A 27,314-nucleotide genomic window follows, 5' to 3' on the forward strand; every position below is an offset into this window, starting at 1 on the left:
TAGAGGGCAGTGTCACTGGCCCTCATATGTGGGATCCGAACCGGGGCCCTCTGGCATCCCAAGCGAGTTCTTAACCATCGCGCCACTCGGCCGGCCCCTAAGGTTACTTTTTATATGCAGCGAATCTCCTTGTTTCAGCATCTTTTTTCTTTTCCATCAAATATGGTAACAAATCTTAAAAAACAAAACTGCAATCCCATCTAGGTAGCATCCTATTTTTACTGTGAGTTTACCTTCCTTTTATTGTCTCTATTTGTTCGTATTTGACAAATAAACATACCATCTTGAAGAAGCTCAAGTGTGGGCTTGGGATGTTCAAATAATGGTTTGCCACAGAAGTGCCCCAAACAGCCCAACCTTCTCCAGAAATTCTCTTTAGCGACTGGTTTTCAGAACACCACAAAGCTGGCCCAAGGTGACAGAACCTTCTTACTTCCAAAGAACAAGATCCCTATTTCAGTTGTCACTGTGGGTTCCATCTATTGTAGATCCTCTAAATCAGGAGTTGCAAACTATGGCCCCCGGATCACAACCATCTGTGTACCGTGCCAGTTTTTATAAATAAAGTGTCACTTTTAAATGACATACCCATTCATTTACGATTGTTCATGGCTGCTTTGGTGCTACAAAAGCAGCAGAGTATTAAAACAAGTGTGCATTAAACCTAGTGCGATTGGCCAACATGTTGGAATAATCCTTGTTTTAGGCTACAAACTCCAGGGCCAGTTAAATGCAGGAATAAGAGCTCTTCTAATGTGTAGCTTCTTTTTTTTTTTTAAAGATTTTATTGGGGAACTGGGAGAGGGGAACAGTGTTGGGGAATCAGGGGAACGGGAGCAGACAAGTTGCTGTCCTTTTGTTCTTCAGTCTAGTTGTGGAGGACATTGCTTCACTGGCCCATGTTGGTATTATTTATCATTGTGCTCTTCCTGGGTGAGGCAGATCAGTCGCCAGCCTCTGGACGGCTGCTCACAGCGGCTCTTGGCAGCTCACACTGGCTGCTGGTCACTCACGCTGGCTGGGGGCCACACAGGGTAGCTTATGGCAGCCCATTGCAGCAGGGGCTGCAGCCTACGTTCTTGCCGGCGACTCACAGCATCTCAGCTCCAGGTTGAGCTCTTGTTCACCATCTTAGCTGTAGAGGGCAGTGTCACTGGCCCTCATGTGGGATCCGAACTGGGGCCCTGCTGCACAGAGCTGGTATTCCAAGCCAGTTCTTAACCAACACGCCACTTGGCCGGCCCTAATGTGTAGCTTCTTTAGAACCAAACTATCTTCTGCTCCACTGAGATCTTTTATGGACATCCAGCATGAGAACCAGAATTGATAGTAGAGCTCTGCCCAGTCACTTTATTTCAAGAAGATCAGGAGTCAACTATGACTCTTCTTAGAATGTTTAAGGGGACAGGGGAAAGAAAATAAAAAACAAAACACACAACTCCTTGAAAACAGCAGTCTCATGTAACCTGGCAAACAGATGTATGCTTTGACATGACAGAATCAGGCCAAATCAGCCCCAATTGTCAACCATGCTCTCTGTAGCTGCTTTTCCTCTATCATAATTATTTTAACTGTCATAATTTATTCATCCCCAGAAAAGTTTACATGTTCCAAGGAAACCAATCCAGGCTTCCAGATCAGAAGGGCTGGCAGCCCCAGTCACTTCTGCCCCTTCTCATTTGCCTAAAATTTTGACTGCAGAAAATATTTTCTGCATCAGTATTTTTTTGTAAGACCAAACTAAAGTTGGTTTTAAAAGAAAAGTTCCCTGATAAAGACACTGTAAGCTTTCAAGTACACAAATCTCAAGATAGAAGGAGGGTGCAACAGATCCCATCAGAAACCATATATTTCATTTCTCTACTTTATAGATACAAGGAAATGGCTTTTCTAGCTCACAATGCTCAGTGAATTTCCTGCAGAGTTACTAGGCATTTTGCTCTTTCTGAGTTAAAATACATATGGAACAGTTTTATGTATGACAGACTATCGGTTGTTGGGATCATGTAGGATGTTGCATGTGAAGTAAATAACTTCAAATGCAATTGTGAATGGTTTCTTATAAAACTAGGAGCAAAGGTAGAGCTTATTCCATGTGGATTAAAGCTTAAATCTGTCTACTTTCTTACTTTGATCCTTCAGTTTTATGGCCAAAGAAAATGCTCAAAGGTGTGATAACCAGTTGAGAAGGATAGTCAGGGCACTGAAGAATGAAAATGTCTTAGAAAAATGGCCAAATGCACAGCTCTCCACTGGATATGTTTGCTCATCCACACTGAGAATGAAACAAAATTAAGTCAAGGTCCTGATACAACATAAATGGAAAGTGAGTTGCTTCCATTGCTTAACTGTCCTTATATAGTCATTATTTCTATTAATATGTATTTCCAATGGAAATAAACAAATCTACAATTCCAGGTATGGTCCTGGATTACTCCTCTTCTTGCATCTTCTACACTCAGTCCTGCCAGTTCAACCTCCACAATCTGCTTCTCGCCATCCCCTCTGCCACTACTTTGATCTTTCCTGGACCAGGGCTTGCTAAATGGTCCCCCAGTTTCCACCTCTGTTCCCCACATCCATTCCCCTTAAACAGCATTCACTGAGATCTTTTTAATGAAATACATCAGATCACGGCACGCCCCTGGTTACCACCTTCAAAGGCTTCTCATGGCATTAAAAAAAAAAAAACCCAAACCTTCAACCATAGTCAAAAAGCCCCATAGGATCTTATTTCCACCTACCCCTTCTACCCCGGTGCACACCACTGGTCTCCTTACTCCTGGTTCCATCCATGATGGCCTCCTTTCAGATCCCTAAACATGCTGAGCACTCTTTTCCCTCAGACCTTCCTACTTGCCCCCACATGCCTGGCTTTTCAACCTCCAACCTCAATTCAAATGTCAACTCCTAAGATGGGCTGCCTCTTGGTGGCCCCTTTACCCACTGAGCTACTCTCTGTTGCATCGGGCTCTTGATTGTCTTCATGGCACGTATCCTAATCTATATCATCTTGCTTCTGAATTGTTTTTCTGACTTATCTCCTGATTCTCTGAATCTTGCCTGTCTCATTCCCTCACGTACCTCACAAGATAGAGATGCCTGACACAGATGTTACATATTTGCCAAACAGCAAATTCATCTATAGATTGTAAATATCAAGTACATGTGATGATCATGGTTAAACCCTAAAGATAGAAAATGAAATATTTTCATCTACATTCATTCATCCACCCATTCAATTATTTTTGGAGTGCATCTTATGCCAGGTAGTAGTTAGGGCCTGAGAAATCCAAAGGTCTAAGAATTTCTCAAAAATGTTACATTCTGTGTTTAAAATAGGCACTTAGAAAAGAACAAGTTATACTACTATTTAGTATGTTTTCATGTGACCATAGGGATTTGTAGAAAAGTGTGAAAACCCCAACTAGTAAGAAATTGTGTGTCATCAGTACACTCCCCCAACCCATGAAAAGCAGAGAGTAAATGGGTTTTCCAACTATGTTCCAGGTCTCTAAACCCAGGAGTCACCTCTTCACACTTGAGAGACTGTGGACAGATGTAAAGCTTTGCTCAGTCAGTGGTAAAGAATGAAATTCATTTCCCTGAGGGGTTGTTGAAGATGAAAGCTGTGAAGTGAGACCAGGAGACTGCATGACTGATAGTTTTTAAAACAGACTGGAGTTACCACATCCAAATAAACAATGCAACTGTTCAAACTGTTTTAGAACTCAGCCTCTGGCCCTCCTTGCAGTCCCATACTCCTCTGAGAGGTATCCATGATACCATAAGCAGGTTTTCAAGAAGACGATTACAGTGCACAATGACCCACTGGTCTGATTGATACCTCCACCCTTGGAGTGGTGGTGTCCTCGGCCCACCTGTTTGCACCTAAAGCTCTGGGCTCAGCTGACCTCAAGGGCAGCAGCCAGCAGCAATTTCCTCTTGGCACCTCAGTGTCATCCACACTGCTTCCCAGGTCTATGTTTCAGTTCATAGGATCAGAAATGGACCCTATGCTAGCAGTGTGAGCTCCAAGAAAGCAAGAAGGTACCCATTACATTTACCATTTAATCATTATTGCCAGTGCATAGTAGGTGTTCAATAAGTACTTGTTAAATAAATGATTGCCATTGTTCAAAAGCTAGGACCTGCTGGAATGACAGAAGAACCCATAAGGACACCAACTGTCAGAAAAGTGGGGTTCCTGGGACCGGCTGTGTGCCGCGTTGGTTAAGAGTTGGCTTGGGACGCCAGCTCTGAGCAGCAGGGACCTGGTTCGGATCCCACATGAGGGCCAGTATGCTGCGCCCTCTACAGCTAAGATGCTGAACAGCTCGACCTGGAGCTGGGCTGCCGTGAGTCACAGGCGACGGCGTAGGCTGCAGTGGGCTGCCATGGGCTACTGTGAGTGGCTGGCAGTCAGCAAGAGCGGCCAGCAGCTGGCATGAGCTGCCATGAGCAGCCACCCAATGGCCGGCGACCAACTGCCTCACCCGGGAAGAGCGCAATGATAATACCAACATGGGCCAGTGAAGCGACGTCCTCCACAACTAGATTGAAGAACAAAAGGACAGCAACTTGTCTGTTCCCCTTCCCTGATTCCCCAATGCTGTTCCCCACCCCCAATTCCCCAATAAAATCTTAAAAAAAAAGAAAGCCGGGGTTCCTGACCGAACCAGCACAGAGCCCACACCTTCACTCTGAGCCTTACTCACCCTGCCAAGAACAACAATGGCCTCTTCTTCAAAGATAATGGCTGATGCTCTGTGGAAAGTTTTCCCCCCATTAAGCTTTTTGTTCACATTTCATTTTGACAACACAGCCATAACTTTAAAAAAATAATAGACAAAATTTACAAATAGAGTGGGCTGTTTTCCTCATACTATTCTATGCTTCTAACTTCTTGGAAAAGGCCTTGGAGCACCTAAAAAATCCCATTCACAAAGCAAATAAATAAAAAGCAGCAGCAGCAGTAGCAAAAGCTCTGAACTTGAGAGAGAAAACTTATAAACTGCTTTTGTGTCAGAGCAAGCCTGGAGGACTGACTGTTTAATGGTGTAAGAAAACCAAAGAGAACAACGTGAGGAAAGCAGTCAGAACCCACCATTCATGAGACAAGTCAAAGCCGGCTGCAGCTTCAGTTAAAAAAGAAAGAAAAGAGGAATGAACTGCCCCCTCCTCCATCTTCTCCCACCCAGGGCAGTAATGAAGATTCACAACTAGCACATTAATTTGGGAAATCGACAGCCATGTCTCATTACAATATTGGTACAGAAAACAGAAGACAGAAAAGGCACATACATATTCCCTGAGAGTCTAATGAAGTGTTGTATGCAATATTTAAATGTTTTTCTTTAAAAATAATTTTTTAAAAAATTACTTTTTCAATGCCAAGAGCAAGTTGCTTTTCTATATTTGGGGAAATTTGAGACATTTTCTCATATGAAGTCACACCAATATTCTAAGTCATATAACAAAAATTATTTGAAAATGCACAGTATTTCTACACCAAAGGACGCTGTTTTTAATTTAAAAAATTGGATTACCCAGATCTTGCAATTATTTCTCACTCCTAATAGACAAGAAGACATAAATGTGATTCACCAGAGCGCATGTGAAATAAATGCACTCATTTACTAAATCCTATAATACTGGCCACAACAGAAATGCCCAGTTCAGACCATCAGAACAGGCCACAACCGAACAGCTTTTTGTCCACTAGTAAATTGGGATCAAAAGACTCGCACCCCCTCCCCCCATTTCATACAATCCTCATCCTTCCCTCCAGCGAGGCAGAAAAACGACCCCTCAGCCGTCCTAGTCGCCCCGGACCGGGCACCTCGCTAAGCGCTGATCCGGGGAAAGGGAGGGCGCAGCCTTTGTCCCGCGGGTCTCCTGGGCCCGCCACGCCGTTCCCGCGAGCGAGCTCGGGCTCCTACCCGGTTCGTTACCTCTGCACGCACCTGCAGACAAAGACGCGCAACCCCTCCTCACGTTCCTCACCTTGGCCTCCCAGGACTGGGCGGGGATGGCGCCCCCGGCGCTGGGACAAGGCCTGGGGTGCCGGCACCAGACAGCCGGCGGCGATCGCTCACACCAGGAGCAGCGCGTGCCTTGAGTTGAAGCGAGTGGCGTCCGCGCCTCCCGGCGTCCCGTCCGCCCGCGCTCCCCACTCGCCTCCTCGTCCGCCGCCGCCCATTGGCTGCCAGAGAGGCGCGTGGCTACCGCCCCGCCCACTCCGTGCCCCGCCCCCGCCAGGTGCCCCGGCCAGGTGCTCCCAGCTGCCAGGTGCCCGGCCTAGGGCGAGCAGAAAAGGGTGGAATATTTTCACCGCCAACATACACCCATTCTGACCAACACTTCCCTTTCTGGACTCCCAGGACTTGGGAGGTTCCTTCTAATTCCACTGAACCTCTTCAGAAAGTTGACATCCTGGGCCTGGGTTTCTGGTTTCTAATACGACCATGCCTGATCCCTGTGGGGGGTGGGGGGCTGGGGCGCGGCAACACTGTGAGCCACAGCCAGAAAGCCTCTGCGATGCCAAACTGTAGTTTTACCAATCAGGCAGCAAGTTTTGAACTGCGCTGAAAGTTGTTTCTCCCTGATTCCCTGACAATTTACACGACGCCCTTAACAGTTATTCACCTCTACACACCTTTCGATCACTGCCTCTTAAGGAGCCTTTTGTTAACTGCTGGCCTGAAGCCAGGACGACACTGGCACCCCAACACGGCCATAGCTAGCTGAGAACTCATATACATGGAAGCAGAAAAGTGTCCAGTTGCCTAAGCGACATTTTAAATAAGAGTGCTGGCCAGCTATTGGCCAAAATAGTTTCAAAGGAAAATCCAAGGTCTCTGACTATATTGTGTGTGCACTGAAAGTATTTCCTCTTTCTAACTGTTTCTGAGCAAGAATACGTTACTTGATTGAGCAATTAATAAAGTGAAACAGGCAGGGGACATCGGCTATGCTTTCTGCTATATTCAAAGTTCCATATACTCCTTTTATTGGGAAAAGAACAGAAAATACAAAACATTCATGGAAAATCAAGGGTGTATGTAAGTAAGAGGCCTTGTCAGGATTTAGTAAAATACAGCACAGGCGTACTAGAAACTCTTTTTAATGTTCATGATTTAAAAGAGGATTAAACATCTACTCATTTGTTCAACACCTATTAAGCTCTTCCTGGGTCAGGCTCTGTGCTGACAATTTTCTATTAGGCTTTTCTGGTTAATGGCTGTCTTTCAAAGGGGCCAGCGAGGGGTGGGGGGGATGACTTAATTCATGGTGTACCTGAATCTATGACCAGTAATACTGCAGTTATTTAGAAGAGTTGTTTACAATGAACTGCTCTTGGCAACCACAATTATTTGGAACACAGCCCAAACTGGAAGTGGGAGTGTGTGGGTTTGAGGCTTGGGGTTCAGCAGCCAGAATAGACATCACCAAGTCCAGAGGTATGAACCGATTTCACAGGATTGCACCTGTCACCCCCTCAGAGACTGCCCTTCTTTCCTTACACATAATTTTAGTCAGTTTGGTTATCTGATTCTCTGCCTATAGCAGAATAGAAGCCACAGAATAGATGGGGCTGCCAGATGCCCATACACGACAGGACAGTGTGACAGCTGAGGTTCCTTTGGTAGGGAAGTCATTCTTGACAAGTCCTGCCAACTCTACGTGACTTCTCTCTCAAACTTGTCCCCCTCTCTCCAACTCCACAGCCACCACCCCAGTTCCAAATGCTGCCTTCTATTATCGAGATGGTTGCAAATGGTCTTCTAACAGTCACCCTGTTTCCACTCTTGTCACCAACTGGCTAGTTTCAGGCCAAACATGTGTCCCTTTAAAAAAACAAACCACAAATCTGAGCGTCCATGCTCCTGCTTTAAAACTCTATAATGGCTTCCCACTGACTGGAGATACCCAGTCCATAATCATTTTCAGGGTGTCTGAGACCACTTCGAGTCTGGTTCCTATTTTCTCTTTAGTCAATGCTGCAACCCCATTTCCTCCTCTTTCTCTCAGCTCTAGCCTCACCTTCTTCAATTCTCTGGAACATGTCCAGCTTCTTCTCACCGCAGGGCTTTTGCACTAAGTGTTCCCTCCTGAAATGCTGTTCATGGCACTGCTCACCTGGCTCATCCCTCTTATCCTTTAGATCTCAGTCATTTCCTTGCAAAAACTCATCCTAACGGGCAGCACAGCCCACCCCCAATCCCCAACATCCCAGACTTCTCCTTCCTAGACCTCGTCTCCTGTCACTTTATGGTGAATTTTATAAACTTATAATAGTGTCTAGTTTTATTTTCGTATAGTAAGGAATTCAACCTTGACCAATGAGAGGTCTGGCCTTTGCCCTTGGCTTCTGGGAAGTGATCTCTAAGACCATGGAAAGGCATGCCTGATATGAGTGTTGTTTACCTGAGGGTCTTGGGTCACACTAGATAATCTCACAATGTGGCTTAGGGTAGGGCCTTTGGATCATTTGGCATCAATTCTACTTCTGGAGGGACTAGAGACTGATATCAACCATGTGGGTAGGCAACCATGCCTTCGTGACAGAGCCCTTCGTTACAGAGCCCTAATTAAAATTCTGGACACCAAAGACTTGGATGAGCTTCCCTGGTTAGCAATATTCCATGCACATTGTCAAACATCAATATTGGGAAAGTTATGCTGCCCTGACACCAGCGGGAGAGGACAATTGAAACTCCATTTCTGGAACTCTCTTGGACTCTGCCCTATGCACTTCTTCCCTTGGCTGATTTTAGTCTCTATCTTTAGCTGTAATAGACCATAACTATGAGTATTAATAGCTTGCAGTGAGCTCTGTGGGTCCTTCTAGAAAACTGCAGAACCTAAGACTGGTCTTGTGGACTTTTCCCCAGTGTATTTTCAGCAGCAAGCACACTCCCTGACACAGTAAATGCTGCATATACTTAATAATGATCAAATTTAATAAATTAATATTTTTCTACAGGTACTTTTAAAGTAAGCATGCAATCAGCATGTAATGCCTTTACGACTTCAAGAATAAATTTCTATTTTGCAAACTCCTACTTCTGAGTCAAGGTCCAGATCAAATGCCACCTCTTCCATGAAGCTTTCTCCTCCTCCCCAGGGCCCGTCATTCTTGCCCTTGTATACTCTGGCCCACTGCTCTGCATTCTCAGCAGTCAGTGCTATTGAAACATCTGTTTTTGTGAAGGCCCTATGTGAGTTGAACTCTGAATACTGGCATTGGGTGTGGTGCTGCCACAGAGCAAGTGCTCAAAAGGTGTCTGCAGAATGAAGGCAATTTTTAAAAAAACATTTGGTGTACAGAAAGATAGGTTCAGTTATCTGTGAAATTCTGTTACATACTACAGCTCCTTCCTGGAAAAATAAGGTAGCTGTTACTGCAGTAACTGAGTGTTGTAATAGTATTCTACTCTATTATTTTCTTTTCTTCTTTCTAAAAATAAAAATGTTCCTTAAAATTATCATCCACTTTAAAAGTCTGACATGCTTTAAATAAAAATATGCAAGCAGATCATCAAACGTTTTAAAAAATCATCTGACTCCCTAATTAGAATAAAATATTAGTTTATTTATATTAAGTAAAAAAAAACAACAACAACCCAACCACTAATCTTTCTTTCCTCTGTACAAACCTAATTAAAAATTCGACCAGCATACCAATAACCTATGATGTCCTTAAGTAGCACAGAAAAATCAATTTTAATTCCTTCAGACCTGCATTTAAAGTGGATAATAACTGCTATATGTGCAACAGCCATAATCCAATTTCAATTTGTTTGATTAGTTGGGTATAAACACTAAACAAAAAAGTCACAGGATTGTCATAACAATGTTCACACTGCCAATTCATTATAGAAAAAAACATTTTAATTTGGTCCTAGGAAACCTGCTGCCAGAAAAATATATAAATATGAATTTGAACTATCCTTAGATCGCATCCACAAATATCCTTCCATTGTCTCACCCAAAGGTAAAAGCAGCTTTGAATTCAGAGGCCACTTGAAACTCTCCCTGAATTTAGGATAAGAAAATCCTTGAATGATTCCTTAAATATTTGAGATTGTATTTAAACATCCCTTCATATCACACTGCACAATCACTGAGGCTATCAAAGCAGCACCTGGGTCAGTGGGTCTCAAGTTATAATGTGCCTAATAATCATTAAAATGAAGATGCCAGGGTTTCCCCAGCATGTAACTCAATCAATAGGTCAGGAGTGAGCCTCTGCCCTTTTCGTATCAGCACCACCCCTTCTGACCCAAAGGATTCGGAGGCAGGTGGCCCATGGACTGTACACAGAAGGGGACTGGTACTCTGTGTGGGTGAAGGAAGTCAAATGAGACAGATAAAGACACTGGACAATATGATGCTATATCTCATTCTGTGTCACCCAGTAGACTCTGAATTCATTGAAGCTCACCCATGCTTTATTAGGTTTTGCATCTTTATGGACCAGCTCAGCTTACTAGATACATTTATATTCATTAATAAATATAATAAAATAAATAAATTACATTGATTTATAGCAAAGTGGCACGTATCCACACTCACTCATGGACACCAGGAGAATTCATGAGGGGTGAATTTCTGAGGGTCATGCACGATCCTAACAATGTTATCAACAAGGCAAGACCTTGACCTAGATCAGCGCCTTTCAAACTTCAGTGCGCAAATGCATCCTGTGGGGATGTGTTAAAATGCTTTTGGTTCGGCAGGTCTGGGGTGGGGCCTGCATTCCTAAAAAGCTCCCAGGTAAAGCTGATGCAGTAGTCCGGAGGCTCCACTTTGAGTGGCAAGAACCCAGATGCAAATTAGCCAAATGGCCACAAGACAAATAAACAGCAAAAAAAGAATTCAAGCTCAGATCTACAATGAAACTGGAAAACGAAAGCCAGGGACCAAGAGTATTTCCCCAACTCATTTTTAAGGACTATGTACCTGACAGTTGTTGCTCTTGGAAGAATCCATAACGTGTATTTGTAAAAAACAAACAAAACCCCAACCAACCACTAAACAAACAAAAATCCTCCACACTCCCATAAAACTTAGCAGATACAGCAGAAGCTTTGCTTGCCCTCACATAGGGTGCGACCTTATTCTAAAAGACCTTCAGGTTTTCCCACGGTATTTCTGACTTAACGCTAACAAAAATTTTGAAACCAAAACCAAAACCAAAACCAAAACAGTTCTCCTGCCCAGTGGCCTGGAGTCTTCCTGTTCTGTCCTATAACACACAAAGGCTATTTAGAATACATGTGCACAACAAAAATCTTTGTACGTGGAAGACATCTCCAAGCCCCCAGCAGGGGGCATAGCTCGTTTTCTCTGTGCAATATTTGGCAGATAGAACATCCCACTAGACCAAAGACAGTGAGAAATTTGTTGGCATCCCCTATACTATAAAGAGATTTGACTTACCCTCCTCCCCCCAACTCACCCAATAGTTCTCATGTTCCCAAATGCTAGGTGGTGGGAGGTGAGCATGAACTATCACCGTCTATCATTCAGCATCCTAATAGAACCAGGACATTTCCTTCTTAAGGGGCATCTGCTCAACCATCTCCCTAGTCAACCCTCTACCTTGCTCTCTCTGAAAAGCAGAATTGCAGGGAGGTGCCGGGGCACAGAAAGCCTGAGGAGGAGGACAGAGCCAGGCTATCTTCGTGCCCACCTAGGAATGAAAATAAAGGGCCAAGGCAAAGGCCTGCTGTCTGGCATTTCATCATTTTCCATGATGAAAATGAGAGAAAAACCATGTGTGGGTTTCTGTATCAGAAACTCAAGCTTCAACTGATGCTAAATCCATGGGGACGACCGAGGGAGGGGTAAGAGGGTGGGGGGCTGGTAGAGTGAAGCTAAGAGAAGTTCTTGGGAAAAACTTCATCTTCCTTTATCTCTAACCCACTGCTGATCTGGTTCCTGTCTCTATAGTTTTGCCTTTCCTGAAATGTCATGTTTATGAATCATATCATATATAGCTTTATGAACCTTGTATCTTTCACTTAGTATAACTGTTGAGTGTATCAGCAGCTCATTCCTTTTTATTGCTGAGAATATCATTGTATGGCGGGACCACACTTTATTTATCCATCTACCAGCTGATGGATATTTATGTTGTTTACACTTTGGGGCAATTATGAATAACGCCAATAATAAGAAAACAAACAACCCAATTTTTTACTCAGGCAAAAAATTCCAACAGACACTTCACCCTAGAAGATATATGGTTTTCATAAGCACATGAAAGATGCTCAATATCATTATTTATTCTTGCAGATTAAAACCACCATGAGTTATCATGCTGCACATTTTAGAATGCCGAAATAACAACAACAAAAACTTACAAACAAAGAAACAAAAACTTGGCTACACCAAGTGCTGGTGAGGATGCTGAGCAACTGGAACTCTCTGATGCTGCCGGTGGGAATGCAAAATGGTACGGCCGCTTGAAAGAGTGGTTCGGCAGTTTCTTATAAAGTGAAACATACCGTTACCAAACAGCCCAGCAATCCCACTCCTAAGCACTTACCCAAAAGAAGTGAAAACTTATGGTCACACAAGAACCTGGATGTGAATGTGTATAGCAACTTTGTTCATAGTTCATGATTAACTTCCCTTTTCAGATGTACAGGCAACTATCCTGTTTCCCCAAAAATAAGACCTAGCCGGAAAATAAGCCATAGCATGATTTCAGGTGCCAAAACATGGCACTTTGGAATACTGAATAATTTAAGCTGAAGGAGTTTGTGGAAAAGACACCTTTCTCCCTGAAACAGGTCATAAAACCCTCATGTGAGGGGTGCGTGCCTTCCATATACTGGAGGAATCATGCTAGGGCTTATTCTCCAGCTAGGTCTTATTTTTGGGGAAACACAGTATCTTTTAATGGGTTTCCTAAAACTCCTTAGGTTTATTTCGGTTTTCCAGTGTTCACAGATGAGCAAATCAGTGACTTAAAAAAAAAATTAGGAGATTACAAAATAGAACCGCTGTTGGTCACAAAACTCTATCTTATGCGCGTGCTGCTGGGGCTGAATCCCAGAGGAGAGATCACCCTGTTATCCCCGCTCACAGCACCAGGAAGCATAAAAAGAAACAAGCTGGTGTTTTGACCCTTAACTGTTCTTAACCTTGACTCCCTCCTTCTCCCTGCTTTGCGTTCCCTATTCCACTTACGTGCCCTCATTATCCAAAGAGCTATCAGCTACATCCAGGGACTACAGAAAGCAGGGCAGATAAAATTTGCGAGCACTTTGATCTTTCAGTGCTGAATTTACATAAAAACATCCTTTATAATTGCTGGTATTTGTTTTATCTTCATGCTCAATTAGAAGTTCCTACCGTATTTGCCGGCGTATAAGACGATTTTTTGGCCCTGAAAAATATGCCTCCAAGTGGGGGGTCGTCTTATACGCCAGGTACACTTCAGATAGACTGCCCATAGTGCTTGCCCCGTGCCATAGTGGCCTCCCGATGCCCGCCCACTTCATTCCACATACCGTTCAGGCATCAGCAGCGCTGCTGGGTGTATGCTCGGCTGTTATGCGATTTTGCTGTTATGCGATTTTACCACACTCGCAAAATCGCACACAGCCGACCATACACCCAGTATGATAGTGCAAAATCGCGAATCGCGATACCATACTGGGTGTATGGTCGGCTGTGTGCGATTTTGCGAGTGTGGTAAATTCGGGTTACCGTATATTTCTTTACATATGCATTGAAGATTCGCGATTTTGCGCTATCATGGTGCCTGTTAGAATGTTGAAGAGCTCGCACTTGCGCACTAGTGAGGTCCCAGGGAGATGCTGATGCAAGGGTGGACCAGACTGCTATAGTGACAGGGCGGGCAAACAGGGAGCAGGGACCAATCAAATCAGGCTTTGTATACAGCCAACAGCCAACCACAATACTGCACCATTGTACAGTACAGCATAGAAAATGTCGACCAGTCAAACCCCTATCATCCCTATCATGGCACCAGCCAAAAGAAAGAAGTATGATGCAAATTTTAAACTGAAAGTTATAAACTTTGCTAAGGAAAATAATAATTGTGCTGCTGCAAGACAATATGGAGTAACAGAAAAGATGGTTCGGGACTGGAAATCAAATGAGAAAGCATTAAAGAGTATGCCAAGGGGTAAGTGTGCATTAAGAAGAGGCACCCCGCACTGGCCAGAACTCGAAAAACATGTAGCAGACATGGTGGCTCAACAGCGCCAAAACGGTTATGTGGTGACACGAAATACAATACGCTTGTTTGCACTTCAGTGGGCCAAATCAAATCTGATATTGTTTTACCTTTTATTTGGTGTGTGGAAGGTGTGCGGAAGAGGGGGTAGTCTTATACGGCGAGTATATAACAAACTCTGTATTTTGAGTGGAAATGTTAGGGGGTCGTCTTATACGCCCAGTCGTCTTATACGCCGGCAAATACGGTAATTTTAGAGGACTGTGGCATTTTGGATGAATTTTGGTATATCATCTAGCATAGCTGCTCTTGTTTTTATAAATAAAGCTTTATTGGAACACAGCCACACCCATTCACTCATTTATATCTTGTCTAGGGTTGCTTTTGCCTAACGCTGGCACAGTTAAGTAGTTAAGGCAGAGGCAGGGTGAACTACAAAACCTAAAATATTTATAGTCTGGCCTTTTACAAAAAAATGTTTGCTGACTTTTGATCTTATAGAATGGTCCTTTAGTCATTCAATTAATACAAACTATTAATGTAGTATTTGTGTAGCATTATATAGCTACTAATTACTAACATTTGTGTAGCATTTTATATCTTCAGATATGAACAAATGTCTGTTCATGTCTATCATTTCATTACCCATTAGCCCTATTAAGTTGGCAATTATTATTATTACTGTCTCCTTTTTAAAGACAAAATAACTCAGAGAGAATGAGTGAATTTATTTATAAGAGGTGAAGCCAGAACTTGAACCCATATCATTCTTCAAATCTGTTTGTTACAAATAAAACAAATAGAAAATAAAATACAGCATACATAGCAAGCTCATCATTTAATATTAGGCAAGCTAAGATCATCTTGGATTTCCATCTGCCTAAATGTCCCACTGAGCTCATTTAATTAAAGTAAGCTTTACACAAAGCTCACATATGAGGCTCATGTCCCCATTTACCCTTATTTCTGGCACTTTGGGACTGCCTAACCTACAAAAAAACTTCTCTTTGTTACAAACTGTATTCCTTTCATATATATTAGTTAATTATACTAATTAATTATCAGAGAGTCAATTCTGGAGCCCTCTTTAAGAAAAAGAATATACTGCACTGTACACCTGAAGCTGATGTTGTATAATATTGTATGTCAACTATAAGTGAATATATATATAGTCAGGGGACGTGGAGTATAGTATGGGAGTGGAGTCACGGGAATTGTAATAGGTATGTATGATATGGGGGGAGTGGGGTGGCGGATTGGGGGAGGGGGTTGTCACTTCGAGGGGTAAAAAGTATAACTATTGCACTGTGTTGTACAGCTGAAACTAATTTAAAAAAATGTGTATTTCACAATAAAAAAATTAAAAAAAAAGAAAAAAAAGAAAAAGAATATAAAAATATCTTTCCTTTTGCAAATTTTGCAAAAACCATGTGAACTCATTGAGCCTGGAAGGGGGCCTTACATTTTAAGCTTCATTATCATAATAGCAAATCCTCTTCTCTGTATTACCTTTCCCCCTTAAGAGAAAGGAAACTCATGTATTCCAAATTGAATTCCTAGCAAAGAGTGGAGCCTTCTGGCTAAACAGAATGAGTATTTAAATCTGTCACCGCCATCACTTCTCTTAAAGCTATAAGACTGAGAGCATTCATGCTTCTTCTTGGCAAATTCTTTCTTCAGCCTAGAGCAGTGGTTTTCAAATTAGCATCACTTGGGAACTTGTTAGAAATGCAAGTTCCAGGCCCTACCCCAGACACACTGAGAAACTTTGAAGATGGGACTCAGGGGGCTGTGCTGTATAAAGACGTATAGCTGATTCTGACGTGTGCTCGAGTTCTGGCATCCCTTGGTCTACTTGACCAGTGATTCCACTTTCTCCACTAAGTAGGAAACTTTTCGAGGAAATGAGGGGAAACTATACACTTTAAGCAAGTTTTATAATTCCCTTTAGGAACACAACAACCGAATAATGTTTTAACAGTAAGCAATCCCATTTTTAGAATTTTAGAAAAATATGACATATGAGATGTGTCAGAATTAACCAGAAGGAGAGAAGCAAATGCTTCCAGCTCGAAGTCTACTTTGATGACTTCTGAGCGCACTGGTGATAAATTCAACAAACTCATGACTTATTGAGTAGAAAATGTATATTTAAACACTCCTGATTTAATCAGAAGACTGAATCAGTAACTCTGAACTTTGAATCATCTTAGAAGTTGAAGGAACTTCCCACAAAAAAGCTAAATTGCTTGCCTCAAGCAAAATTTCTTCTTTTTAAAGAGCGGTGGGTTGGACCAAATTGGTCCTTTTAAACATCAAAGAGCCATTTTATTATTTTAGCCACCAAAGACCCCTTATTTCAATGTACAGAGCATGCCAAAAACAATGTATACACATATTAAGAAAGGAAAACTGTATTAAAATTGTAATACTCAATATATACCGATAACAAAAGATGAATACAAGTCACATCTGACTTCTGCAATTACAAGAGGTGCTCAAAGTGGTTACCATCAGTGCCCAGACATTTCTGATTACAGTGAACTATGGCAAGCAACGTTGACCAAAGTGTCGACTTGTATGCATTTTTTTGGCACCCCCGGTATAGTTCTTGTACAAATAAACTGCTTTGATTTGTCCCCTCAGCTCTGCTCTTGCTAATCAAAGGTATACTTAGCCACTAATCATAACTTCTGATCAGCATTAGCTAACCAGTACTGCCACTTTGAGTTGATATATTTTAATTCCTACCAGAAGCAAAGACCCTTAATGTTTTAGTTAGCCTGTGCAGCTTTATACTGCACAAATGCATAATTTTCCCTTCCGGCTCTCCTCATCTACAAAATGCAAATAATAAAATTTGTCTCCTAAGGCTGTTGAAAGGATTAAAATGAAACAAAAACAAACAAAACCATATATAATGTAATTATATATGTACCTGCACCTGGCAAAATGGTAGGCACCCAAATATGGCAAATAATCCTATGATTATTAATTAGGTTGTTTGAAATTTTGAAGTGAGCTCTTTAGTGGACACTTGTTGGCTTACTTGTCCTGGCCCCCTTTTCTGGGAAATACCACACCACACAAACCCATGTGACAATAGCAGGCCCCTGGTTGACACCTTCCTGCTCTGGTGGGTGAGGGTCTGTTCCCTCAGGAATTTGGAATTGAGAGACTACACTCTTAGACTGGTTGGAAAAGAAATGTACACAGTCATTTTCTACCATATGAAGCAGAGAAAAGAATGAAGCCAAGAACAGATGTGAAAAACAGAAGTTCATCCTGACACTACTTCAGGCCCTGTTCTGTCCTCAAGGCTTGGCCACCCTGCTTGCTGCTTTCAGGGTTCTAGAAGACAATCAAATCCTCTTTGGCTTAAGATCACTCAAATTGTTTTCTGTTCCTTGTACAATGATCATTAACACCTCCACCCTCCACTGTGGAAGAACACCATGAGGTCTGAGGTCAATCCCAACTTTTTAGTATGTGACTCCAAAAGCAATCACCGGCTGTTAGGATGGCTGTTTTCTCAGTACATGTCCAAGAAGACGGATCTTCCCAGATGTGGAAATCCGAAAACAAAAGACAATACACTGTAAATTCAGAGTAATTACAGTTGAAGGTACCAGCCCACCCGGAGGCTGGTAGAAGGAGAGATTTAGTGAAATGGGTTTTATGCTGGGATCTGTCACCCATGAGGTGTAGGATTCTGGTTAACTCACTTCACCTCCTGAGGGTCAGTTTTCTTCAGTTTCCTCTGAAGTATATGAGACAATGTGGACAACAGCAGCAATCACAATAACGACAGTAAACGCTTACCTAGTCTTTATCAGTCTGGGCACAACCAGGAAAACGAAAACTGTTCTAAATATTTGAAACACGACATTTAATGGAATTAGTGACATGGGTGATGGAAGAGTTAATAAGCAAATAGGAGACAGTGAGGAACTCAAAGATTAGCAGCAGCAGGAAGCAACCTACCACCCCCAGGCTGAAGGTCCCAAGGGAGGAGGTGGTAGAACCAGGGCCCCGGGGTCAAGGCCACCCAGGAGAGTCACAGCCAGGAGGCCCAGAAGAGAGAGGAACACTGGCTTTTCCTTCCTCCAGCCTTCAGCGCCTCCTAGTGGCCAAACCCAGTCTGGAAACATAGCCTGCAGGGGTCAGAAGCCAGCAAGGGAGGATGAGAAATGGAAGGGAGGGCAAAGGGACTAGTGCACCTATTAGATATGTGCCAGACACTGTTCTCAACTCTTAGCAAGAGTAACCCATTTACTCCTAGGAGGGAGGCAATGTTATTATCTGATGAGGAAAATGAGGTACAGAGAGGGTTATATAACTTGCCCAAGAACCCATAAAATAGTGCCAGGGCTGGAATTCAAACTTTAAAATTTTCTTTCTTCCAGAGATGTGCATGGCGAACAAAACAAAAATGCCACATTGTTGCAAGCACTATGTGTCTGTTGTTAGACAATGCAAATGCTTGAAATATTTACTACTAGAAAACCACATTTATGCTGTTTATCCTCAAATGAATGTACCATGTACTGGTGTTGTTGGGCATTCTGAACACGGCATACCACACTGTGCCAGAGTGGCTACAAACTCAGAGCCCTTCTGATTCACAAGCAGGTCCTGAAAATGAGTTTTCCCTTTGTGACCATGGTCACAGATTTCAAGGGAAACAATTCTTTCCTTCTTTTCTTCCTTCAATAGATGTTTTCCAAGAAACTACTGAACTTCAGCTATGATGTTATTGAGAGTATTCAATATTTCACATTTCCCCCCCCCCAGTTTTAACCTTTCCTGTGTAAAAGTTATTGTTAACTGATGACTCTGGGGGCAATTTCTGTGAGGTTCTAGGTGAAGTGCATTCTAATAATTAGTTGTTCATCAGTCATGCTGTGTCATACCTTTGCCATTCTGGTCCATGGCCATGGCGGACATAACTAACAGATCACAGAACTCTTCACCAAGCCTGGTTTTGGTTTCATCGCTCTTCTCTAATGTCATTAGGTCAGAGACGGAGAGTAACCCCTACTCACTATTCTAGCATTAGGATCAAAATATCCTAAAAATAAGGCAGATGTCTAAGGGACTGCTTTATAAACAAACTAGACCAGAATTTTTGATTCTGAAGGTAGACAGTGAATGTATGTGAAAATCACAAACATTTTTTAGGAAAAAAAAATGGCATTGGTTATTTTTGGTTTATACCTTTGTATTAGTCTCCTTGCCAATGATATATTTGTTACTTTTTCTTTATAGTCTTAATGCTGTGAAGGTTTATTACCTATAGTATTTATTACTAAATACTTAGTGTTTAGTAAATGCTAAAATTTACTGGAATTTATGTGCACTCATATAGGCTCTACACATTGCTTTAGAAATGGAAAAATATGAGGTCAACCCATTATGCACATGTGCATCTCTTAAAAGGAACAAAGTGCAAATGAATACGCACTATGCTACCTTCAAGTTTAAATGGAAGAGAGAAAAAACATCCAAGTGTCTAAAAACGTAGATACCAAATCATGTTATACATCATTCTGGAGGAAGACATAGTTCTCTGGCAGGAAACTGCTCACCCATGAAATGAAATAACCCTTCTAGGAAAGGATGATTAATTATTTAATAAACATTGTGTGTTTTCAACTTCGCTGAGAAACAAAAATGGGAGGAGGTGCTCTAGGAATCTCAATGGGCAGCACCCTCTGCCTGCAGCCCGGGGAGAGCCTGAGTGAGGGACAGTGCAGCAGGAGGGGCGAGGTTCTCTGCCAGGTGCCCATACCAGGCCTGCTCTCATTTAGTATCTCACACCAAGCTGCATGGAGGTTCAAAAGCCCCCATTTCTCCACAGGAGGACACCAAGGCTCAGAGTGAGCTCACTCGCTAGGGGTCGCACAGCCGAGAGGCAGATCCAGGAATCCACTGAGGGCATGTTGGACTCCAAAGGTCCTTCTAAGATACCACATCATCTGTACCCAGAGGGGAGAGAGCTGGAGGAGGAGGACAGAGGAACAGAGCACAGGAGAAAAGAGCTGGGGTAGCAGAGGAAGTTCCCACCATCCTGACTGTATACGCTGAAAAATGGTCCCAAAGGTATCAGGTCCTAATCCCTGGAAGTCATAAATGTCATAAGAAAAAAGGGTCTTGCAGACGTGATTGAGTTGACAATTTTGACATGGGGATACTCTACTGGATTATATGGTGGGCTCTAATTTTAAAATGTCCCGATAAGGGAAAGGCAGAGGGAGATCGCACACACAAAAGAGAAGGTTATGTACAGAGGACGCCCCGACTGGGGTGCCGACCACAGCCAAAGAACACTGGCAACCAGACAATTGGAAGAGGCAGGGGACATTGGACATTCTTCCCTAGGGCCTCCAGAGGGAGCGGGCCCTGCCAACACCTTGATTTAAGTTTACTGAAAGGAATGTTCAACTTCTGGCCTCCAGACTATGAGAGAATACACTTTTGTTGTTTTAAGCCAGCAAATTTGCGGTAATATGTTACAGCAGCCACAGGAAACTACTGGGTTGTTGGAAAAGTCATGGCGCATTTTTGCAATGAAAAATATAGAAAAAATACGTCATGACTTTTCCGACAGCCTGGTAACAGTGATCTGCTGAATCCAAGCTGAGAATGGATGCTGTGCGCTCCCTCAGCTTTGCTGGGATCCAAATACCAGGAAATATACCCCCATCCTGTTCAGGGGCTTTCAACTCCTTTTCTGAAGCTTTCTTCTTTCCCTGTGAGATCCTCAGCACATGAAAATAAATGGGGTGTTCATATTAACAACTAAAAGGGTAGGAAAAGCACTGGTCCAGGGCTTAGAATTCATGATTTCAGATATAGGTCAATCACGTTTTTGTTTTGTGCAACACTGAACAAGTCATGTGAAAGTGCTGGGTCTCACTTTCCTGATCTGCAAAAGGCATAATAATATGTCATTTAGTCTCTGAAAAGGTTAAAGGAGGTCGTGTGCATAGACCCTTGGTAAACTATAAAGCATTATATGAAAACATGGCAACAATTCTGATTATTCTCCCTTCATTCTCTCCTTGATACAATCAAAAGCATTTTTAAGCACCTAATATAAGGACAGCATCATGTTGAGTCACATACAAGGACATATATGACATGGTGCTAGCTGTTAAGGAATCTGTAACCTTACTGGGGAGGCAGATATATCTACAACGTTAAGTAATAACACAAGGTTGAAAAGATTAAGTTCCAATAAGATCTACATGACTACAGAGATAAAAAGAGGTCAAAGAGATTAGAGGGCAGTAGAGTGAATATCTGGCCCTCTTCCTAGAGGAGGAGAATATTTCCCCAACCCCAGGTCAGGCTTGGTCAGATAACTTGCTTTGGCTAATGAAATGTGAGCAAAAGTATTTAAGTGTTGTTTCCAGGCAGAAGTTTTAAGAGTAAGCGCATCTTTTGGTCCTGCCACCATGGCTAGTCTCCATAGTAACTGCATCATTGGCCTTGGATGCAGAATGAGGGCTACTACTACAAGGAGCCGTGCCTGCAGCCAACCTGCCATGGACATTTGGCAGAATGAGTTGTTTTAGACTACTGAGCCTTTTGTTTGTTACTGCAGCATAACCTAGCCAGTGCAGACTGATACAAATGGAGGTAGAAAGGGTAACAGAAGAGGTGGGACATGATTGAAGCCATAGGACAGCAATACCATATTAACACTTGTAGAGGGCTTGGTAGTTCTGTTACAAAGTGCTACATGGACCCAAGGACTCATGCAATTACTTAAATTCCACTTAGTACCCTGTGAGGGCAGGGACCATGAAGTTCTTGTTTATAGCTACATCCTTGGTGCCAAGCACAGGGGCTGACACATGACGGGAACTTAATACATGAGCGTCTAATTAATTCCCACAGTGATAGATGGGACCGTAAAATAGAGGAAGAAGGAAGAAGAAAAGAAATTCCATAGCTTGACACCCTAAGGTAGGAATGAGATAATGTGACCTTGAGCATGAAAAAAGCCAACTTGACAGATCACTTAAACACACATGTACAATTATGGTTAAATTATAATTATAAACCTTTTTTTAAAAAAAAGATGGTGTCCCCCTAGATGATGACAGCCATTTCTATTCTCCACCTACCCTGATTAATGTAATTCTTTGGTGTAATCTGTTCTAATAGTGTAGTTCCAAGGCCTAAGAGAATGATGAACAACATTCTGATTAAAAGTGAACAAATATTTAAAGACAAGATATAGACCATCTTTTTTTTTAAGCAGCACTCTCATTTGTACAGTACAGACATATTAAACCTTATCTTTAATTAAAAACAAATTTCCCTCCCTTTATTTTCAACCTTTGACTTAGTGAATTTAATGAATATGATTAGGTTTTTTTTTTAATATCTTCCAAAGACAAAGCAACTATTTAGTGAGAAGCTATATAGAGATAAATCAAAACATTCCCTTTAGTCAAGGAAGGGGCACAGATAATTACTCTAGGCCACTGAATTTGTGGGGGAAATATATTAAGAAAGTCCACACCATCCACTAGATGTAATGCTTTCAGTAATAGCTGCTTATCTTTGTAATGGGGTCCCTGGTGGTGGAGAAAAGTACTTTGGTAAGCAAGTACCCTTTGGGGCTGCGGTAGTTTCTGCGACACTATGATTCTCTAATTCATGTCCAATGCCACAGATGTCATCTGGATCGGTCAATAAATACTGACTGTAGAGATATATTTTTAATGTTGGTGTTTTTAGCCACTCAGGAATTTTACAAAAAAAAAACCCTCAAAATACTCCTGTTGCACAATGTGTAGCATTTCCCAATTACTGAATAATAGAGAAGTCAGACAAAATATCTGTATTTTAAACACCCTATTGGTTAATGAGGCATTACAGATGGATTCAGGTTATTAAAATTTATATCCCAAAAGAATTTGCTTCCCAAAAGAGTTAAGTGATTTACAATAAAAGACACACATTCTATGAGGGTCTTAAATCAGAAAAGTAAAATTTAAAACCAAATATAAGTAATTCTGTAAATTAACTAGGCTAAATATTTATTTAAACCACATTCAACCACTTCTGATCCTTAAAATGGGCAGTCGTATGGTTCAACCTAATATTATTACTGCAACTGATGATTTAATTTACCTTGAAACTTCCTGGCAAAAAAGGGAAACATGATAAACTATGCAATTATCACCGTTAACCAAATTCGTAAAGAGAGACAATATTCACTGGCTGCAATGAAAGCTATACTCATAAGAATACACCACTTTTCAGTGAAGACATGGAGGGTGAAGTATTAAACAAATAAAAAAGTCTAAAAATTTAGCTTTGTTATAATAGAACTTGACATACGAGTTTTCATTCACTATCCCTAGATCAGTGTTCTTTAGTGTCTTCTAACCTGGCAGACCCCAGAAATGCTGATGCTCTGGAAGTTCTTTGGTGTGAAGCAAATAAGGAGTTTTATGCTCACAAAGTGTTAACTGGAGGAGCCTTCGACAGGTAAGCTGTGAATTCGGGACTCTCTCTGAGTGCAGGATGCTGCATATGTGTTTCCAGAAATTATGTGACTATGGGATCTTTTTTTCTTTATATACCAGTTATTAAGCTGGAAGAGTGTCCGGCTCAAAAATTTTTTGGAAAAATTAACCAAGATGAGTGCTATTCAAACTATGACCAATTAGTGGTAATAAGCAGCATTTACAAAGTTAAATAAATATAGTAGCAAAGAAAAAAACAACCAAAGGGAAGAGCACATAGAGAAGATAAGTACTGTGTGAAATTTTTGTTAGTTATATGTGAGTAAAGGAGACAGAGAGAGAGAAGGAGAGAGGAGGGTGGGTAGGGAGAAAATCAGGTCACATCATAAACTGTATTTCTTATGGGTTAAGAAAAAAGTTTGAAAACCAATGACAAAGAAAAATAGATGACTAGAAAGAATGTGATATTTCACACAAGTTTTTAAAAATCTAGTAAATATCTTTGCAAAAGTTATTTTCATGTGGGTAAACATAGAAATAATCAGCAAGTAAAATAAAGCTTCCTTCCATGTAGTATGTAAACCTACATACAATGGAATGCTATTCAGCCACAAAAAAGATGAAATAGTGCCATTTGCGACATGAAATTTATTATAGGATATTATACATTAAGTGAAATAAGTCAGATGGCAAAGGACAAGAACCGTATGATTTTATTCATACATGGACTATAAAACAAAAAAGTAACAAATGAACTAAGGAAACAAAAACTCATAGATCCTGACAACAGAATGACAAATATATGGTGATGGAAGGAAACTAGACTTTGGGTGGTAAACATGAAATAGAGTATGCAGGCATCTAACCTAATGTTGTACACCTGAAATTTACATCAAGTAAAGGGGTTCGGGGATAAGTTTCCACAGGCTGTGCCTCCAAAGAGGAAATAGTTGGTTCAATTGAAGGAAACATAAAGGTTTTATGAGGAGGCAGGGAAAGGCAGGCCAGGGTGAGGGAGCTGCAAGGTGAAGGCAAAACCCACTGCAGCTGGGTACATGCACTTGATCACCGTGCTGCACAGGAGGTGGGGGAGCTGGGGAGAGGCGGCTGGAGCAGCAGGCAGGGGTGGTGAGACCCCATGTGTCCAACCACGGGGTCTGGTCTCCATCCTGTAAGCAGTGGGGAACAACATGTATTTACCTGTCAGAAAGATTACCTGGGTTGTAGTTGGCAGGTTATTTGCAAGGGAGCAATAGGGGGTGGAGAGAGAGGATGGGGGGTAGAGGTTGGAGCGGAGAGACAAGTGTAAGAAGAGGTAGGAAAATGATCCAAACTTGAAAAAAAGCAAAAGTAGAACTGTGTGCTTTTCAATGTCATAGTGGAGCAATATTTAACAATATTTAATCCTTCTAAGGATTGCTTAATTCTCTAGTGCTGTGCTGTCCAACAGAAATATAACGCAAGCCACACACAGGTTACAGAAAATGTTCTAGTAGTCACATTTTTCAAAAAAGGAAAAAGAAGCAAGCGAAATGAATTTTAATACTATATTTTTAAATCTAATGTCCAAAATATCATTGTTCAACATGTAATGAATATAAAATGCTGCTATGAGATATTTTACATTCTTTTTTTGCACAATGTCTTTGAATTCTGGTGTGTATTTTTAACTTTACAGCACATCTCAATTCAGACTCACCACATTTCAAGTGTGACCAGTGGCTGCTGTGATGGACAGCCCAGTTCTAGGGAAATGGATCTCTGTATGACTTTTTACTAGTAATTAGGGCTCAGATTCTGCAAAATTAGTTGTATATTTGTAGAAGATTAATAAGTTGCAAATAATTTCTGTAACTTTCGACGGGGGGGGGGGAAGGTAACCCCAAAGTTGAAGATTTTATTGTCAGTATAACATTTTTCCTCTGGCTGTTAGGACTTTCTTTATGATGTGCCTAGGCAGAGGTGTAGGTGTGTGTGTGTGTGTGTGTGTGTGTGTGTGTGTGTGTGTGTGTGTGTATTTAATTCCTCCTGCTTGAGGTTCTTGGTGACTTTTTTTTAAAGATTTTATTGGGGAATTGGGGGAGGGGAACAGCATTGGGGAATTGGGTAAGGGGAACAGACAAGTTGTTGTCCTTTTGTTTTTCAGTCTAGTTGTGGAGGATGTCGCCTCACTGGCCTATGTTGGTATTATCATTGCGCTCTTCCCGGGTGAGGCAGTCACTTGCCGGCCATCAGATGGCCACTCACGGCAGCTCACGAAAGTGCATGCCAGCAGCCTACGCCCGTTGCTGGCGACTGACTCATGGCAGCCCAGCTCCAGGTCGAGCTGTTGTTCACCATCTTAGCTGTAGAGGGCGCAGTGTCACTGGCCCTCATGTGGGATCCAAACTGGGGCCCTGCTGCTCAGAGCTGGCGTCCCAAGCCAACTCTTAACAAACATGCCACTTGGCCAGCCCCTCTTGGTGACTCTTGAAAGCGCATGTGCTTCCTGATGGCTTGGTTATCAATTCTGGAAGATTTTCAGTTTCCTATATTCCTTTGAATTGACTTTGGTGTTCTGCTGGTTCTCTCAATAATGAGTTAAATAAATCTTTGACATGTTAATCATTATATATTTTTAAAATTATACTTTCAAACAGCCTTATTGAGGTATAATTCACATACAATAAACTGCGTATATTTAAAATATACAGTTTGACATGTATACATCTGTGAAACTATCACCACAATCAAGACAGTGACTATATCTATAATTTCTAAAGATTCCTCTTGCCTCTTTATAATCCCTGCCTTCGGTCCGCCCCAGGTAACCACTGATCTGCTTTGTATCAGTATAGATTAGTTTACCTTGCATTTCCTAGAATTTTATATAAATAAAACCATACAGTACATACCCTTTTTTTTGGGGGGGGGAGGGGTTGGCTTCTTTCACTTAGCACAATTCTTCTGAGAATCAGCTGTGTTGTATATATCAATAGCTGATTCCTTTTTATTGTTGAGTGGATATCCACTGCATGGATATATCACAATTTATTTATATATTCACCAGTTTTGCTTATTACTTACTGCATATATGAGAGTCTGTTTTCAATTTTTTATGAATTATATTTTGACCTGAGTACTAAGGAGACAGAATCATTAGGGCTGACCTCTCCCTGCATACAGGTAGGGTAGCGGGACCCCCAAGTTGTTGACTTGTGCAGCTCATCAGATGGCAGAGCCATTAACCACAATGGGCTCAGCAGGAGTTGAGTGAATGCATGCATGCATACAGAAACGAGTGAAAGGATGCATAGATCTAGAACATAGGAGAATGAATAACTTGGAACATGGGGTTAGCTGTGTGAGTGTATAAAGATGTTACTCTCAGTTTTGACCATACTGAGTCTAACAGATTTGTTTTGGCATTCCAGCAGATAGCTGTCACTAAACTAAGAGCAAATGTAACCTGGGTTAGCCACGTAGGGGTCATATACACTATCTATGACCTCGTGGTATTCAGAACTTTCTTTCAAAGGGTAGCCGAAATGGAGTGCTGAGTTCTTTGGACTTCAGACAGTTGCTTGCAGATTTAGGAATGACTTGTGCCCTCTTATCCTTATCCC

At 41.8% G+C, this 27,314-nt stretch overlaps 1 protein-coding gene across 20 annotated transcripts in view; it reads right to left on the minus strand.

The window, feature by feature from the left end:
* APBB2 (amyloid beta precursor protein binding family B member 2) overlaps nucleotides 1–27,314 on the minus strand; it is a 360,720-nt gene that overhangs the window by 31,511 nt on the left and 301,895 nt on the right. The window contains exon 1 of one of the 20 annotated variants that reach the window (XM_019640774.1): nucleotides 6,007–6,135. The exons of the other annotated variants lie outside the window; for them this stretch is intronic. The gene's annotated coding sequence lies outside the window, so the exon portion shown is untranslated. Of the gene's footprint in view, nucleotides 1–6,006; nucleotides 6,136–27,314 lie in introns of those variants that run through there. 20 annotated transcript variants of the gene reach the window in all.

Source organism: Hipposideros armiger, unplaced genomic scaffold (assembly GCF_001890085.2).
Source record: "Hipposideros armiger isolate ML-2016 unplaced genomic scaffold, ASM189008v1 scaffold_53, whole genome shotgun sequence".
In the NCBI taxonomy this organism is placed as follows: domain Eukaryota; kingdom Metazoa; phylum Chordata; class Mammalia; order Chiroptera; family Hipposideridae; genus Hipposideros; species Hipposideros armiger.